Here is a 15,819-nt window from a genome sequence, read left to right on the forward strand (position 1 = left end):
ACTTCGATTGCTATCTTGTTCTTATTCGTTCCTCTGTCCTATTTGCAGGACTATCACAACCTCCACGCGGCTACTTCAACTCCCAGGCCCGGGAGCTAAACCATAAGACCATTGATCTGACTGAGAGCCGGAGTAAGTGCTTCATCTTTTATCTCACGTGGGGGTGCGTCAGCGCACTCACTGGGTGTAGTCCCCGAGATTCGGGCCGACTGCTGAGCAGTCGGGCCGGATCTTTCCTGGCGACTTCTTTCTTATTGCTTTTTCTTCTTTACCATATCTGTAGAGGCCAATGCCGACCTGAGGGAGCAGTTGGATGGGGCCCAGACCGCCCTTCGCGCCAAGGAAGCCGAGTACAACGCCTTGGCTCAGGAGCGTGAGCGCTTGGTCAAGAAGCTGGCCGACCAGGAGGAGAGCCATAAGACGGCCCTGAAGGCGGCGCAAGACAGCGAGGCCGCCCTCCAAGCCGAATACGAGACCAAGGCGGCGAGCTGGGCTGAGGCAAGGCAAGCGCTGAGCGACGGCTACGGCCAGATCGAAGATTTGGTTGACGGTAGGCCGCCTTCTTCTTCGTCCCTTTGCTTGCCGCATGCCATTTGGTCCATTTTCCGACTTTGTGTTTTTTCTCTTCCTTTCTTACTTGTGCAAAGTACTTCCCTGGTTACTCCATTGCCGCCAGCCAAGTCATCGAGGCCCACCGCGACGCGCAAAGGCAGGTTGGAGCTGAGATCGCGCCGGGTGCTCGCCGGTCGCTTGAGGAGCAGCTTCTGGAGATCCAAGCCCGCCTCCAGCTGGCTCACCGCATGCTCCGTCGTCTTCAGCGCATTGGGGCGCAAGTGCTGGCCGCCCTCTGGCCCGGCGAGGTGGTTCCCCGTACCCCCAGTCGGACTGCCGACTGGCTGGAGGTAGCGGTTGGCCGCTTCGAGGCATGGAAGGCTTCTACAGCTCGGTCAGGCACCAGGCGGGCTCTGGAGTTCGTCCGAGCTTGGTATCCTGGGCTGGATTTGGCCCAGCTGACCACCTGGTGGCAGGAGGCCAACGAGGAGCTGGAGGCGGTGCGGCCGGCTATCATCCAGCGCGCCTCGGCGATCGCCGACTACACCGACACCAGTGCCTTTGCCCCTGAGGTGAATGATGACGGCGTTGCTTAGCCGGAGGAGTGGTTTGGGCTGAACCCAGCGGATGGTGAAGACTCGGCGGAGGAGATCGACTCCAGTGACGAGGGCGAAGAGGAGGAGGGAGAGGATGGTGAAGACGCCGTGCCGGACGGTGGAGCAACCGGCCAGCCTCAGCTTGATCGTGCCTCCAGCAATGAGGCACGTGCGAGCGCGCCGCCTGCAGCCGGTGATGATCAAGCCGAGACTCGCCAGCCGGCCACTCCTCCAGCCAGCACTATCGTCTCCACTGACATGCCTGGCTTGCCCGTTGCACATTTGGCCTGATCCGCCACCTTTGCTTTCCTGTTTATTACTCTTGGAACAATATTTGTTAAGTTTGCGCAGTTCCACCCACTGGGGGTGTATTCAAACTATGTTGAATGCCGGCCTTTCGAAGGCCTTCTGTGTAAATATAATCATGCATGTGCTTGGCTTCCGATTGTATTTGCTTTTCATCCTTTTGGTTGTTTCCTTTGCCGCCCTCCCTTGGTCGCCGCCTTCCCAGCCGGACAGCTGCTCTACAGTCTGTGGCTGGGGAAGGGCTTGGCCATTTGGGAGGGCAAGTACTCTAGCTTTCTTAGATTGTAGCAAGGTGAATGGGAAGCTGGCCAGCCGGCTGTTCTGACAGCCGGTTGGCGGGGTGGGGGGCCGGCTTGTGTTATATAAGTTCGTTAGTCCTTAGCCATTTTTCGTGTGGGCATCCATTCCTGCCTTTGACTCTTGCCAGTCGGACAGTCGATTCTTCGAGCTGCGACTTTCAACAAGAGAGGGCTTGGCTGCTGGCACACTACTTGTCTGACTGCAGGTAGAACTTTAATATAACTCAGGCCGGCAAGTCCCCGGGCCGACTGATCGAACCCGGTGCCGGACAGGAAAACAAATGTAGTAATACATTCATAGGTATGACACTCATCATACATAGATAAAAGAGGGTAGTCCCCGAGTGCTCCTCGGGGGGCCCGTTGTCTTGTACTTAATACAAAAGGTAATGTGGTACCTACTGCATTTAACTGTAAAATCTACGGAGGAGATTGGCGTTCCATGGTCGTTCCGACTCCTTGCCGGAATCATCTCTCTTGCGTGCCTTCGGCTTCTATGCGTGACGAAGGTAGCATAGTAGGAGTCGTTGCCTAGGGCCTTGCTGATGATGAAGGGGCCTTCCCAAGGGGCCGAGAGCTTGTGTTGGCCGGCTGTTCGCTGGATCAGCCGGAGCACAAGATCGCCTTCTTGGAAGGATCTTGGCTTGACCTTCCGGTTGTGGTAACGGCGCAAACCCTGCTGGTAGATGGCAGACCGGCTGAGTGCTAACAGCTGGCCCACTTCTAGCATGTCAACCCCGTCTTCTCGCGCTTCCTTGGCCTCCGCCTCCGTGTACATGGTGACCCGAGGTGAGTCGAACTCAATGTCAGTTGGGATGACAGCCTCGGCACCATATACAAGGAAGAAAGGGGTGAAGCCGGTTGACTTGTTCGGGGTAGTACGTAGACTCCAGAGGACGGCCGGCAGCTCGTCGAGCCAGCAGCCGGCCGATCGCTCTAGTGGTACGACCAGTCGGGGCTTGATGCCGGAGAGGATGAGGCCGTTTGCTCGCTCGACTTGGCCGTTTGACTGCGGGTGGGCAACGGACGCTAAGTCTAGTCGGATGCCCTGTGTCGCACAAAAACGTGCCAGTGCTCCTTTGGCAAAATTCGTGCCATCGTCGGTGATGATGCTGTTTGGCACGCCATACCGGGTGGTGATATCTGCGATGAATGTCACGGCAGTCGGCCCGTTCAGCTTCTTGATTGGCTTCGCTTCAATCCACTTGGTGAATTTGTCCACGGCGACAAGCAGATGTGTCATGCCGCCGCGCGCCGTCTTGAATGGGCCCACCATGTCCAGTCCCCAGACGGCAAAGGGCCAGGTGAGGGGGATGGTCTTGAGTGCAGAAGCCGGCAAGTGTTGCTTGGAGCTGAAGACTTGGCACCCTTTGCAGTATTTGACTAATTCCTTGGCGTCTTCCAAAGCAGTCGGCCAGAAGAACCCATGGCAGAAAGCTTTCGCGACAAGTGATCTTGAGGCCGCGTGGTGGCCGCATTTGCATTGGTGGATGTCCTTGAGGATTGGTATGCCCTTCTCTGGCTCGACGCAGCGCTGGAAGACTCCAGTGATGCTGCGCCTAACGAGTTCTCTGTTTACTATTGTGTATGCTCCGGCTCGGCATTGAACTTGTCTTGCCGAGATCTCGTCAGTCGGCAGCTCTCTGTTTACCAGGAAGTTGAGGATGGGTTGGGCCCATGATGGAGCTGTGACTTCTTCTATTGCCAATACGGCTACTGCGACCCGGGTGGGTGGGTTGGGTGGTGAAGAGTTGGAGTCGGCCACCGCCTGTTGTGTCGTTGCAGTCCCCGGGCCGACTGCTGCAGTCCCCGGGCCGGGTGGAACTACGGCAGTCCCCGGGCCGCCTGTCAAAGTCCCCGAGCCGCCTGCTGGGTTCTCCAAGTCGGATCCGACTGCATCAGGGTCAGGCGGTACGAAGATGGAGTTTGATTTCGGAGACGGCTTGACAGATGGTTTGAGGAGGCGTTGGAGAGAGACGCCGGTTGGTATAGCTTGTCGGGTGGAGCCGATTTGTGCCAGGGCATCTGCTTGCTCGTTGTCGGCCCATGGCACGTGGAGGAACTCGCATCCTTCAAAGTATCCACTGATTTGCTGAACGAGGAAACGGTAGCTCGCCATGTTTGCGTCCTTGGCGTCCCAGTCGCCAGATGATTGTTGGACTACCAAATCCGAGTCGCCATAGCACAAGATCCGGCGGATGCCGAGCTCTTTGGCTAGCCGGAGCCCATGTATGAGTGCCTCGTACTCGGCCATGTTGTTGGAGGCGGCAAAATGAATTTGCAATGTGTATCTTAGTTTGTCGCCCTTGGGAGAGGTGAGGACGATGTCGACTCCCAAGCTGGTGCGCATCTTGGATCCATCGAAGTGCATCCGCCAATGAGTGGAGTCGGGAGCCGGCGGTAGGTACTGGGTCTCGGCCCAGTCGACAAGGAAGTCGGCCAATGCTTGGGACTTGATGGCGGTGCGAGGCTGGTAGAAGATCGTGTAAGGAGCCAGCGCAATGGCCCACTTGGCCACCTGGCCGGATGCATCCCGGCTGCCTATGATCTCGGCAAGCGGGGCAATACATACGACCGTGATGGGATGCTCTTGAAAGTAGGGCTTCAGCTTCTTGGCGGCGAAGTATACTCCATAGCACATCTTCTGGTAGTGCGGGTAGTTTTGCTTCGAGGTGGACAGTACTTCGCTCAAATAATACACCGACCTCTGGACTAACTGAGCCCGGCCTTCTTCTGGGCGTTGGACCACAATAACTATACTGACCACTCGGCTAGTCGCGGCAATGTAGAGGAGCATGGGCTTTTTCTCAGTTGGCGCCGCCAAGACAGGTGGCGTGGTCAGCATCTTCTTCATCTCGTGAAAAGCTTGGTCTGCTTGGTCGTTCCACTCGAAGTGGGTGGACTTTTTCATGAGTCGGTATAGGGGGAGAGCCTTCTCTTCTAGCCGGCTGATGAAGCGGTTCAGGGAGGCGAGGCACCCGGTAAACTTTTGGACGTCTCGCAGCTTGGTAGGAATCTCCATTCTCTCTATGGCCTTGATCTTCACTGGGTTGCACTCGATGTCGCGTTCGGAGACCAAGAAGCCTAGAAGCTGGCCGGCTGGTACTCCGAACACGCATTTCTCAGGGTTGAGCTTGATCTGAAACCGGTGCAAGTTGTCAAATGTTTCTCTGAGGTCTTCCAGCGGGGTGCCGCGCTTCTCCGTCTTCACCACAATATCGTCTACATAGACGTGGGAATTTCTGCCGAGTTGCTTGAGGAGGCATTTCTGCATGCAACGCTGAAAAGTGGCACCGGCATTTCTCAAGCCGAATGTCATAGTCAGGTAGCAGAAAGCTCCGAATGGTGTGATGAAGGCGGTCTTCCGGCGGTCGGCTGGATCCAACTTCATCTGATGGTAGCCTGAGTAAGCATCCAAGAAACTCAATAGCTCGCATCCGGCTGTGGAGTCTATCACTTGATCGATTCGAGGTAAGGCAAACGGATCTTTGGGGCAGGCTTTGTTGAGGCTGGTATAATCTATACACATGCGCCATTTATTGTTTTTCTTCAATACAAGGACCGGGTTGGCCAGCCATTCTGGAAAAACCACCTCCATAATGAAGCCGGCTGCCAGAAGCCGGGCTATCTCTTCTCCTACAATCCTTCTCTTTTCCTCCGACAGTCGGCGGAGAGGTTGTTTGACTGGTTTTGCGTCTGCTCGGACGTGTAGCTTGTGCTCGGCGAAATCCTTCGGAACACCTGGCATGTCCTTTGGGGACCATGCAAAGATGTCCTGATTCTCACGGAGGAAATTGACGAGCTCGCCTTCCTATTTGCTGTCCAGGTTTGCTCCAATGATGACAAACCTCTCCGGGTTCTCTGGCTCCAGAGGTATCTTCTTTGTTTCCTTGGCCGGCTGGAAGGAGCCTTGAGCATCATATTCCTTGGGGTCAGGGGACAGGGCCGGCTGCTTGCCGGCCATGGCCATGACTCGGTCCAGCATCTTTTTTTCTTTGGCAATCACGAGGGACTCGGCCAGCCGGCTGCTGGCTGCAGCACACTCAGAGGATTCCTTGTAGTCTCCGGCTATGGTGATGATCCCCTTTGAACTTGGCATCTTCATCTTGAGGTAGGCGTAGTGGGGCACAGCCATGAACTTGACCAGGGCAGGTCGGCCAAGCAACCCATGGTAAGGGCTCTCTAGATCCACCACTTCAAACCAGACTGCTTCTCGGCAGAAGTGATCCTTGTCTCCGAAGAGAACATCTATCTTGATCTTGCCGATCGGTGAGCAGGACAGGCCGGGTACGATGCCATGGAACACAGTCCGGCTTGGCATGAGTTGCTCCGTCTTGATGTTCAGCTTCTCCATGGTGTCATGGTACAGTATGTTGATGCTGATCCCACCGTCAATCAGTACACGGGAGAAACGGGCAGCTCGCCTTTCTGTCGCGAGGGTGGCGTCCAACACCAATGCATAAGAGCCAGGAGACGGCATCACCTCTGGGTGATCGGCCCGGCTCCAGCTGATAGGCTTCTCAGACCAATGCATAAACTCTGGGTTGTTAGAGGCGACCGCGTTGACTTCTTGGTGTTGTCGGCGCCGACTGCGCCTGTCTTCAGTTTGGCTTGTAAAGATGACGTAGGAGGCATGCTCGTCCGGGAACTTGTCTTGAATGGCTCTGACTGCTGGTCGAGCAGCCGGCTGCTGAGGGGCTGGAGGTGGCCGGCCAGCAGGTGGAGGCGGCACCAGCCCTTCGCCTTTGGAGATTCGCGTGAGCCAATGACACTTCCGAGTCGTGTGGTTGGACGGCTTCACGCCGCTGTGGAACTTGCAGGGGGCATCAAGGGTTTGCTCGTAGGAGAAAGCCGGCTGCCAAGCCGGCCTGCCGCCCTTCTGCTTCTTGGGCATGAGCCGCCCTTCAGGTTGTTCGTCTTCGACTGTGGCTACTTAACGACTGGTGGAAGGCGGCATAGGGGCCTTGCACTTGTTGTCATTTGGGTACGGGCATCGATTGGAGTCACCAGCCGGCGTCTTGGGAGCCGGAGCGAGCACCTTTCCAGAGGCATACACTTGAAGCTCAGTCTTCATTGAAGAGTCGGTCGTGGCGTACTTGTCTGCTGATCAGCATCTCGTCGAGGGTAGTCGGCTCGTCATAGAGGAGCCGGTGCTTGAGGAGGGTGCCCTCTCGGCACCCGGCGGTGAAGTACTCTATGGCTTGAACCTCGTGCACCCCTTCGCAGGAGTTGCGGAGCTCGGCCCAACGCGTGAGGTAGTCGCGAGTTGATTCGCTCGGCCCTTGGACGCACAAGGAGAGCTGGCGGGGCTTGGGAGGCCACTTGTATGTGCTGGTGAAATTGCGGATGAAGACTTCCGTGAAGTCTAGCCAGCTGTTGACGCTATAGGGCTTGAGGCTGTTCAACCAGGTGTGTGTCGTGCCTTGAAGCATGAGCGGGACGTACTTCATGGCAACGCGCCTGTTGCCGTTGCTATGCGGACTGCGGTGGAGTAATTGTGACACCCAAGTTTTTATTTGGATTTTTCAAATGATTTTATTTGACACTAGGGGAGTGATTTAAATTTTTCTTCAAGAGAACTCTCACTCTCAAATATTTTTTCTTTATGTCAAAAGTTTTGTTTGGATTCAACCAAGATCTGTCTTTGGTCTTGGAGGTTCTTGCTTTTCACTTGGACTCAAGACAAAATATTTTCACTTGGGAAATGACTTTTGAGAATCTCCTTGAAATTTGCACTATGGCTTTTGGAAAATCCATTGCCACTTTCAACAATTCCTTCTTGCCATGGCCTTAGTGCAAATCCCCTCTCCTAACCCTTTCCTCACCTTTGGATCATGATTTGCATCAAATCCAGCAAGTTGAACCTCCCCATGTATCTATTTCCATTTAAATCTTATTCAAACAAATTTCTGTCTTCTTTTCTAGCACTTGGAGATTTGCAAAGGAACTCCACTTTCTGTCTTGATTTTTGCCCCCAAACCTTTTTCCCCTCCTAGTCCTTTGAACCCTCAACCAAGAACCATGAAGATCCACTGGTCTTCAGTTCAAATTTTTCAAACTACACCTGCTGCAAGTTTGGACCAGATTTGTCAAATTTGGTGAAATTCATTCAAAACCTTCTCCAAAAATTCCAAGTAAAATCAGGCAGCCTCTGGGTGCATTGAGTGGTCATCTCACCAAGTTACAGCTCCAGAAAAATTCATCTCATTGCAAAATCTTTCTGTCGAACACCTGCAGTGCACTGTCTATGTCAAGTTCAGAAAGTTCAGAGAACACTGCAGTGGCCTGCTGTCGTTTTCTTCAGAGAAGGACGTCGATCTCGCCAGTACCACCGCGTCGCCTTGCTCCTCGTCCCCGCCCTCTTGTTCCTGCACCGCACGAACGCCTAGCGCCTTGCGGGCGTCGGCGACGAGCAGCAGAAGGTGCGCCGCCCCGTGACCGACGCCGCCGGCGGCTTTGCGGACGCCAGCGGGAGACACGGCGCCGACGACGCCACCCAGCGCCGCCCAAACCACCGGAGCTCGCCGCGTGGCCTTCCACTCCCCCGAACGCGCTGCCGCTGTCGTCGTGAACCGCAGGGCGCGGAGCGTGCTCTCTGCCGCCGTTGAGCCCGTGCGGTCACCTCACCATGGACCGACGCCATTACGCCAAGACCGACCCCGTTTAGCTGTGAAACGACTCCAATAACCTCCACTGATGCTGCCTGGCCACTCAAACCTCCTGCCAATCCACTGCTCCGCCGTAATCACTTGCCGGAGATTCTCCGTTCACGGCCACCCCATCGATCTGCCTATAAATAGAGGCCCCGAGCTTCAACACGAGCACCCACCATCCCTGCACTCCCCCTAGAGCAAGCCTAGCCACTGGTAGAGCCCCGAGGAGGTCTACTTCCTCGACTCCGGCCGCCGCGACCCGCCACGGGATCCAGCCCGATTCGCCCCCGTGTGTGCTTCCCCGCCTCCATTCTCTTGCCAATAGCTTCACCTTGCATCCCTCGTTCTGACCCGCGCCTCAATTCGTAGTTTGCAGCCCTCCACCGGAGTTCCCCATCCTCACCCGAGCCGCCGTCCGCCGGAGATAGTGTCGCCGTCGACGTGGTGCTCCCCGTTGGACGAGTCCACCACCCACCGACGCGGAAGAAGACTCTAAAGCTCTTGGTACCCTCCGTTTCTCCTAACTCGCCGTGGTTCGACGCCGGCGTCCACCGCAGTCTTCGGGCGCCGGCGAGCTTTTTAAACCTAACAGGTGGACCCCGCCTGTCAGCCTCTATTCTGTTCTCCTTCGAACCATTTTCTGTTGGCGCCTTCGGGAAAATACGTTTTCTCCTTTGCGCTTACGCATTCCCAACCGAAGCGTTTTCTGTTTTCTCAGTTAAAACCCTGGAACTTTTCTGTTTCATTACAGATAAGTCCCTGGACAGAAACCTTTATAACTTTTTAATAAAAAGGAATTTTTGAGTGATTCTTTTTCTGACAATCTTCAAATTTGTTCTAGTTTTTTATGGGATTTATTTGAAAATTATTTGGAAAAGTTTCTGTGCAAGTGTTGGTTTTCACGTTAGTACCCGTTTCGTGATTGCCGTAGGTTCCGGAAGAGGTGACGGAGCCGCGAACTTAGCCGAGCTAGACTCCGACTTCTCCGAACCAGGCAAGCATGTTTTGAACATTTGATATGATAGGTGTTTTACATGTTCACGTGAGAGTTTGTGCGTGGCATCTGAGTGTCGGTAAATACCTCGTTGCTTGTAAGGCAACGACCCGGTTGTTCCAAAGTCGCGATGATCTCTGATGAGAGATGGCCAAATCATGTGGTGACATGAAGGGCAGCAAGGTGGTACTGTTGTAGCATACCAGCCTTGCGTCATCCGACTTTCTCCGACGTTAACGTGGTTGGAGCCACGTTATCGTTCTTTTCCCGCATGTTCCAAAGTTGCGATGATCTCTGATGAGAGATGGCCAAATCATGTGGTGACATGAAGGGCAGCAAGGTGGTACTGTTGTAGCATACCAGCCTTGCGTCATCCGACTTTCTTCGACGTTAACGTGGTTGGAGCCAAGTTACCGTTCTTTCCCCTTTCCGTGCTACCACATGTCTCATTTCCAGGATGCGGTTTAGTAAGTTGGTAACCTCTTTCCGTGTACACACCAAACAGAGAGGCCGGGATGATGGTACCTTGGCCCAGGATTAAAGCCAGTCATCCGGTCAGGGGGCATGGGTGTTTCCGGTTGGGACCGAGAGGGGGGGCACCCCCTTAGAGCGCGCGTATAGAAATTTGATCCCATGCTACGCGAGGTTGTAGCCTCCCCGTCTCAAGGTTTTTCTTGAATGTTGCCGAGGGTGATCCCTGGCTTCGGATGGTTGAATTGGGTGTGTACTGGTTAGACGTGTTTCTTCCAAAACACCGTAGACGGAACTAGTCCCCGTGACTACTGAAATCCGTTGGCTGTGGTTAAGTACAAACTCTGCAGAGTCAATTCTTTCCAAATCATCGTATCCATGATCAAGTAGTGTAAACATTATATCCATATCTATCCGCGTGAAAAACTTGTCCCCGGTGAACAAGCTCAAGTGGTAAATCCAGTTTTATTGTTATTCCTGTGGATGGACTAACTTTATATTTGTCGCATGCTTGTGATAATTTATGTTCCCGAACGATTGTATTATCGAGCTGTGATATAAGCCCTTTATGTGACGTCGCGCAGACGTCCGACTGTGGCATGTGCTTGTTTCTTATTTTAAATATAAGCCCTTTTTGTGATGTCGCACAGACGTCCGACTATGGCATGCACTGTCTTTATTTTCTGCTGCAAGCCCTTTATGTGGTGTCGCCTCGACGCCCGACTGTGGCATTATTATTCTGCATTTTCCTCTCGAGGAGTCTTTCAGACACTCGTTTGGCACCCGCATTATTATTGTGCATTTTCCTCTCGAGGAGTCTTTCAGACACTCGTTTGGCACCCGCATTATTATTCCGCATTCTCCGCTCGAGGAGTCTTTCAGACACTCGTTCGGCACCTGTATTATTATTCCGCATTTTCCGCTCGAGGAGTCTTTCAGACACTCGTTTGGCACCAGTATTACTATTCTGCAGTTTCCGCTCGAGGCGTCATTCAGACCCTCGCTTGGCACCCAGTATTTATTATCTCTATGTCTGATCGCACTGGTTAACTTGTTCATGTGCTTCATGTTTACATTTGTTATACCTTATGTCCGAACTGTCTTGCGAGTACTTTCATAGTACTCACCTGGCTGGTTGATTTGGCCAGATGTTGACGAAGGCGATCTCTTGGATGAAGAGTTTGATAGCGCGTCCGATGCCTAGAGGAGTCCCAGTCAGTCCTGCGCGATCCCGGATATTGGTCACTTGTATTGTATACGCGTCCGCCACCCACAATAAGTCTTCTCGAGCCTCACTCCGACGCTCAAAGAGTTGTAGTCTTCTGGAATCATATCACTCGCTTCGCGATGATATTTCCACCACCGTTATTATCGTAAGTTAGTAGTTTGCCACCCTATCCGCCGTCTTGTTTTAGCGGCGTGCATGTAATAAATTGTTGGGCAGTCTCTGCTCAACCTTGTATTATATTTAGTACTCCTGGTATTTTTCTTCTGTGACCAAGATATTGTCTACCAGTGAGAAGGAATTCTTCCTCGCTGGTCCGTAAAAGGGATTGGTCTCTCAATAATTATTTTATTGAAAAACCGGTCGTGACAAGCTTGGTATCAGAGCCAGGCTGACTGTAGGAAGCCACTAGGTGCGATCGCTAATCGGTTATTAGCGTCTTTTGTGCTTTTTCAGCATTTTGCAATTGTAGCTATTTTCTGTTGGTCATCATAAATTTATGACATGACTACTCATAATTTTTGCCTACTTTTGTAGATGGCTGGCAGCAGCTGTGAGAATCGAGTGTTCACCAACGTGCCCGAGGGGTTTGTCAAGCTCCTCGTCTCCATCACCAAGCTCGCGATCGGGCCAGCAGCTCGCCCGGAGTTCACACTCTACCAGCACAAGCTCAGTGACGATGTGTCTATGCACCAGGCTGTGGTGCAATTCAAGGGAGGACGTTCTGCTGCTCGCCACTTCCGTTTCGTGGGAAGGGCCATGCCTACGGAGAGGCATGCCATGCAGATGGCTGCCCGTGAGGCGATAGCTCGCCTTCGGGACATCCTTCCTACGATGAAGACTCGTCGCTACCGCTACCTCCCATGCCATGTGCCTTACACCAGCCACTATGCGTTCCCCTGCCATCGGGGAGAGCGAGATGAAGCCATCGAGATGGTTGTGGAATATCTCAAGGCTCTGGAGGAATCTTTCGACAACCTCGTAGATGATCTTGTGGCTGCCCGCATGGACTTAGTCCGGGGCGGTCCTGCCAGCAGGAAGGAGCTTCTCAACATGGCGCCGCCCCTGACATTCGTCTCGTCTTCAGCCTCTTATGCACCGGCCATTTTGGCCACTGCTCGCCGTCTGCCTACCACTGAGGAGTTCGACCGAGTCATCGCTCCTACTCCAGTCAGAGCCGCACCACCTGCCGCACACGCTCTACCACCAGTCGCCCCCGCACCATCACCGCAGCGCAGCGTCACGCGCCAGGAGCCAGCTAGAGAGGAGGTGGAGGTTGACTCTCCTGGACCGCTGAGCCTTGCCATCGGCAAGGGGGAGGAGATCTTCACCATCTCCGACTGAGAGCACCGAGAAGCCGCGTGTTATGTCTGCCTGTATGATGTGCTGTTTATTCCTGTATGATAGTTTGTATTGGTGTGTTTGCTGCCTTCCGGAGTAGTACGCTAGTTTTTAATAACATGTCAGGATTGTGTACGCGCATCCTGAGTGCTGTATCTTGTGTTTTCTTTTCGCATGTAAGATTTATGTTAAGCACTTCTTCTCCATAAAAAATCATTTGTGTTTCTTTGAAAACCTTGAAGCCTTTTGATTATTGCCTTTGCGAGATTTTTCTTGTGCTACACAGTTTTTCTCATGGGTTTTGCAAATAATACCCCAGACTGGAAAAATGTCTCGCCCGTGGACTCGCTCCATGCCCAATCAGCCAGAAGAGGTTTACGGGACACAGACCAGCAACAATTTCACTCAGGGTCAGTCCAGCCAACAGGACAGTGAAGCAGCACTGTCTCAAGTATGCCGTCTCTTCGAGCAAAGCCAGCAACAGCACCAAGAGATGATGAACCATGTCATCAATATGGGAAACCACCGTGAACCCTATCAACCACATTCCAAGTTATCCGAGTTACAGAAGACTCGCCCCTCAACTTTTGCTCGCACCGATAGACCGCTGGAAGCCGACGATTGGCTTCGTGAGATTGAAAGGAAACTGATTATTGCTCAGTGCTCAGATCATGAGAAGGTGCTTTATGCACCACACTACCTTACTGGAGCAGCCGCAGCATGGTGGGAAAACTTCCTACACATGCATCCCAGGGAACACAACATCACCTGGGAAGAGTTCAAGGAAGGCTTCCGTGGGGCACACATCCCCAGGAGCATCCTAAAGATCAAGAAGAGAGAGTTCGATGACCTGAAGCAAAGAGGCATGTCAGTGACAGAGTACAACGGTCAGTTCACCCAGCTGTCTCGTTATGCCTACGACGAGCACATGACAGAAAGCAAGAAGATGGAAAAATTCCTGGACGGCCTGGCACCAGCACTGAGATGCCAACTGATTGTGCATACCTTTCCGGATTTTAAGACGCTGGTGGACAAGGCCATCACCTTGGAGAATGAGCGCCGTAGTCTGGAAGATATCCGTAAGCGGAAGAGGGACAAGACGACTCTTGCCCGCAGCAACCGAGGCAAGACTGAGGTCCCAAGGACAGACGCAAGGAAATCCACGACTACTGAGCCAAGGCCCGTCGGACAGTTCCATGCCAGGGACAAGGAGTTCACATACCGTCCAGGGGTCACCTGCTATGCTTGTGGTGAACAAGGGCATTATGCTAAACAGTGCCCGAAGCCAAGAGACTCGGCACCCAAGCCGAACAATGGTGGAAACAATCCAGCCCCCAAGCGCAACAACTTCAACCCCAGCAACAACCACAGGAAGGGTCACCTGAACCATGTGACCAGGGAAGAAGCGCAGAATGCCCCAGACATCGTGCTCGGTACGTTCCCTGTCAACACAGTACCTGCCACGGTTTTGTTTGATTCTGGAGCTTCCCATTCGTTCGTTTCGAAGAGTTTTGTTTCGCAACATGATTTTCTGATACTCCCCTTGGAAAAATCTATGATCATCAAGTCCCCCGGAAATAAGCAAATCGCTCAAGGTTACTGCCAAGGAGTGGTCATTGAGTTCGAAGGACTACAATTCCACGCGAATCTCATCGTGTTGGAAAGTAAAGGACTGGATGTCATTTTAGGGATGGACCGGTTGACCACCAACAAAGGATTCATCGACTGTTTCAATCGGACAGTGATTCTCACTCACCATCACGGCAAGACTATAAGAGTTTCCGCTCAAGAAAGGCCACGATCACAGAAACCAAAACTAAACAAAATGGACATCACAGAATTGGGAAAAGTTCCAGTGGTATGCGAGTTTCCTGATGTGTTCCCGGAAGAACTGCCAGGCATGCCACCAGACCGAGAGATAGAATTCAGCATTGAACTAGCACCTGGCACCGCTCCCATCTATAAGAAGCCTTATAGAATGGCACCCTCAGAATTGGTGGAGTTGAAGAAGCAGATAAAGGAATTGTTGGACAAAGGATTTATTCGAGCCAGCTCCTCACCTTGGGGTTCGCCTGTGTTGTTCGCCAAAAAGAAAGATGGGACACTGAGGCTGTGCATAGACTATCGAGCCCTCAATATGGTCACCATCAAAAACAAATATCCGATGCCACAAATAAATGATTTGTTTGACCAGCTCGCACAGGCCAAGGTATTCTCAAAAATTGATTTGAGATCGGGATATCACCAATTGAAGGTACGGACGGAAGATATCCCCAAGACAGCTTTCACTTCCAGATATGGGTTATACGAGTTCACAGTGATGCCTTTTGGACTAACGAACGCCCCCACATATTTCGTCCACCTCATGAACAAAGTGTTCATGAAATTCATGGACAAATTTGTGGTGGTATTCACTGACGACATTCTGGTTTACTCAAGGACACCAGAAGAGCATGCTGAGCACCTCAGAATTGTTTTGGGAGAATTGAGGAAACATCAGTTGTACGCCAAATTTAGCAAGTGCGAATTTTGGCTAAGACAAGTTGGCTTCTTGGGCCATATACTGAACCAAGAAGGCGTGGCCGTAGACCCAGAAAAAGTCAAGGCCATACTGGACTGGAAGCCACCCGCCAATGTTACTGATGTGCGGAGTTTCCTGGGAATGGCCGGATATTACAGAAGATTTATTGAAGGTTTCTCCACTGTGGCAAAACCTATAACACAGTTACTCAAGAAGGACAAGAAATTTGTATGGACGGAAGCATGCGAGCAGAGCTTCCAAGAACTCAAGAAGAAGCTGACAACCGCACCGGTCCTAACTGTGCCAGACATACACAAGAGCTTTGAGGTGTATTGTGACGCATCCCGAAAAGGACTCGGATGCGTACTAATGCAGGATGGCAAGGTTGTCGCATATGCCTCTAGGCAGCTGCGAAAACATGAGGAAAATTACCCAACACATGACTTGGAGCTAGCAGCAGTCATACATGCACTCAAGGAGTGGAGGCACTTTCTGTTGGGAAATCGCTGTGAAATATATACAGACCATAAGAGCCTCAAATATATTTTCACACAGCCAGAGCTGAATTTACGCCAACGATGCTGGTTGGAACTGGTCAAAGACTATGACGTCGGCATTCACTACCACCCAGGGAAAGCAAATGTAGTGGCCGATGCCCTTAGTCGAAACCCCAGCCCGGACAGTGACGGTCAGCAAAATTTGAGGCCTGAGTTTCAGCGAGAGTTCGCTAGGCTCAACATGATGTTAGTCTCCGAGGGCACCGTATCGAACCTGGAGATACAACCCACCCTGGTGGAACAAATCAAGAAGGCTCAACAGGGACATCCCAGCATCGAAGGCATAAAGAAGAAAATGAATCTT

Source organism: Aegilops tauschii, chromosome 6 (genome assembly GCF_002575655.3).
Source record: "Aegilops tauschii subsp. strangulata cultivar AL8/78 chromosome 6, Aet v6.0, whole genome shotgun sequence".
In the NCBI taxonomy this organism is placed as follows: domain Eukaryota; kingdom Viridiplantae; phylum Streptophyta; class Magnoliopsida; order Poales; family Poaceae; genus Aegilops; species Aegilops tauschii.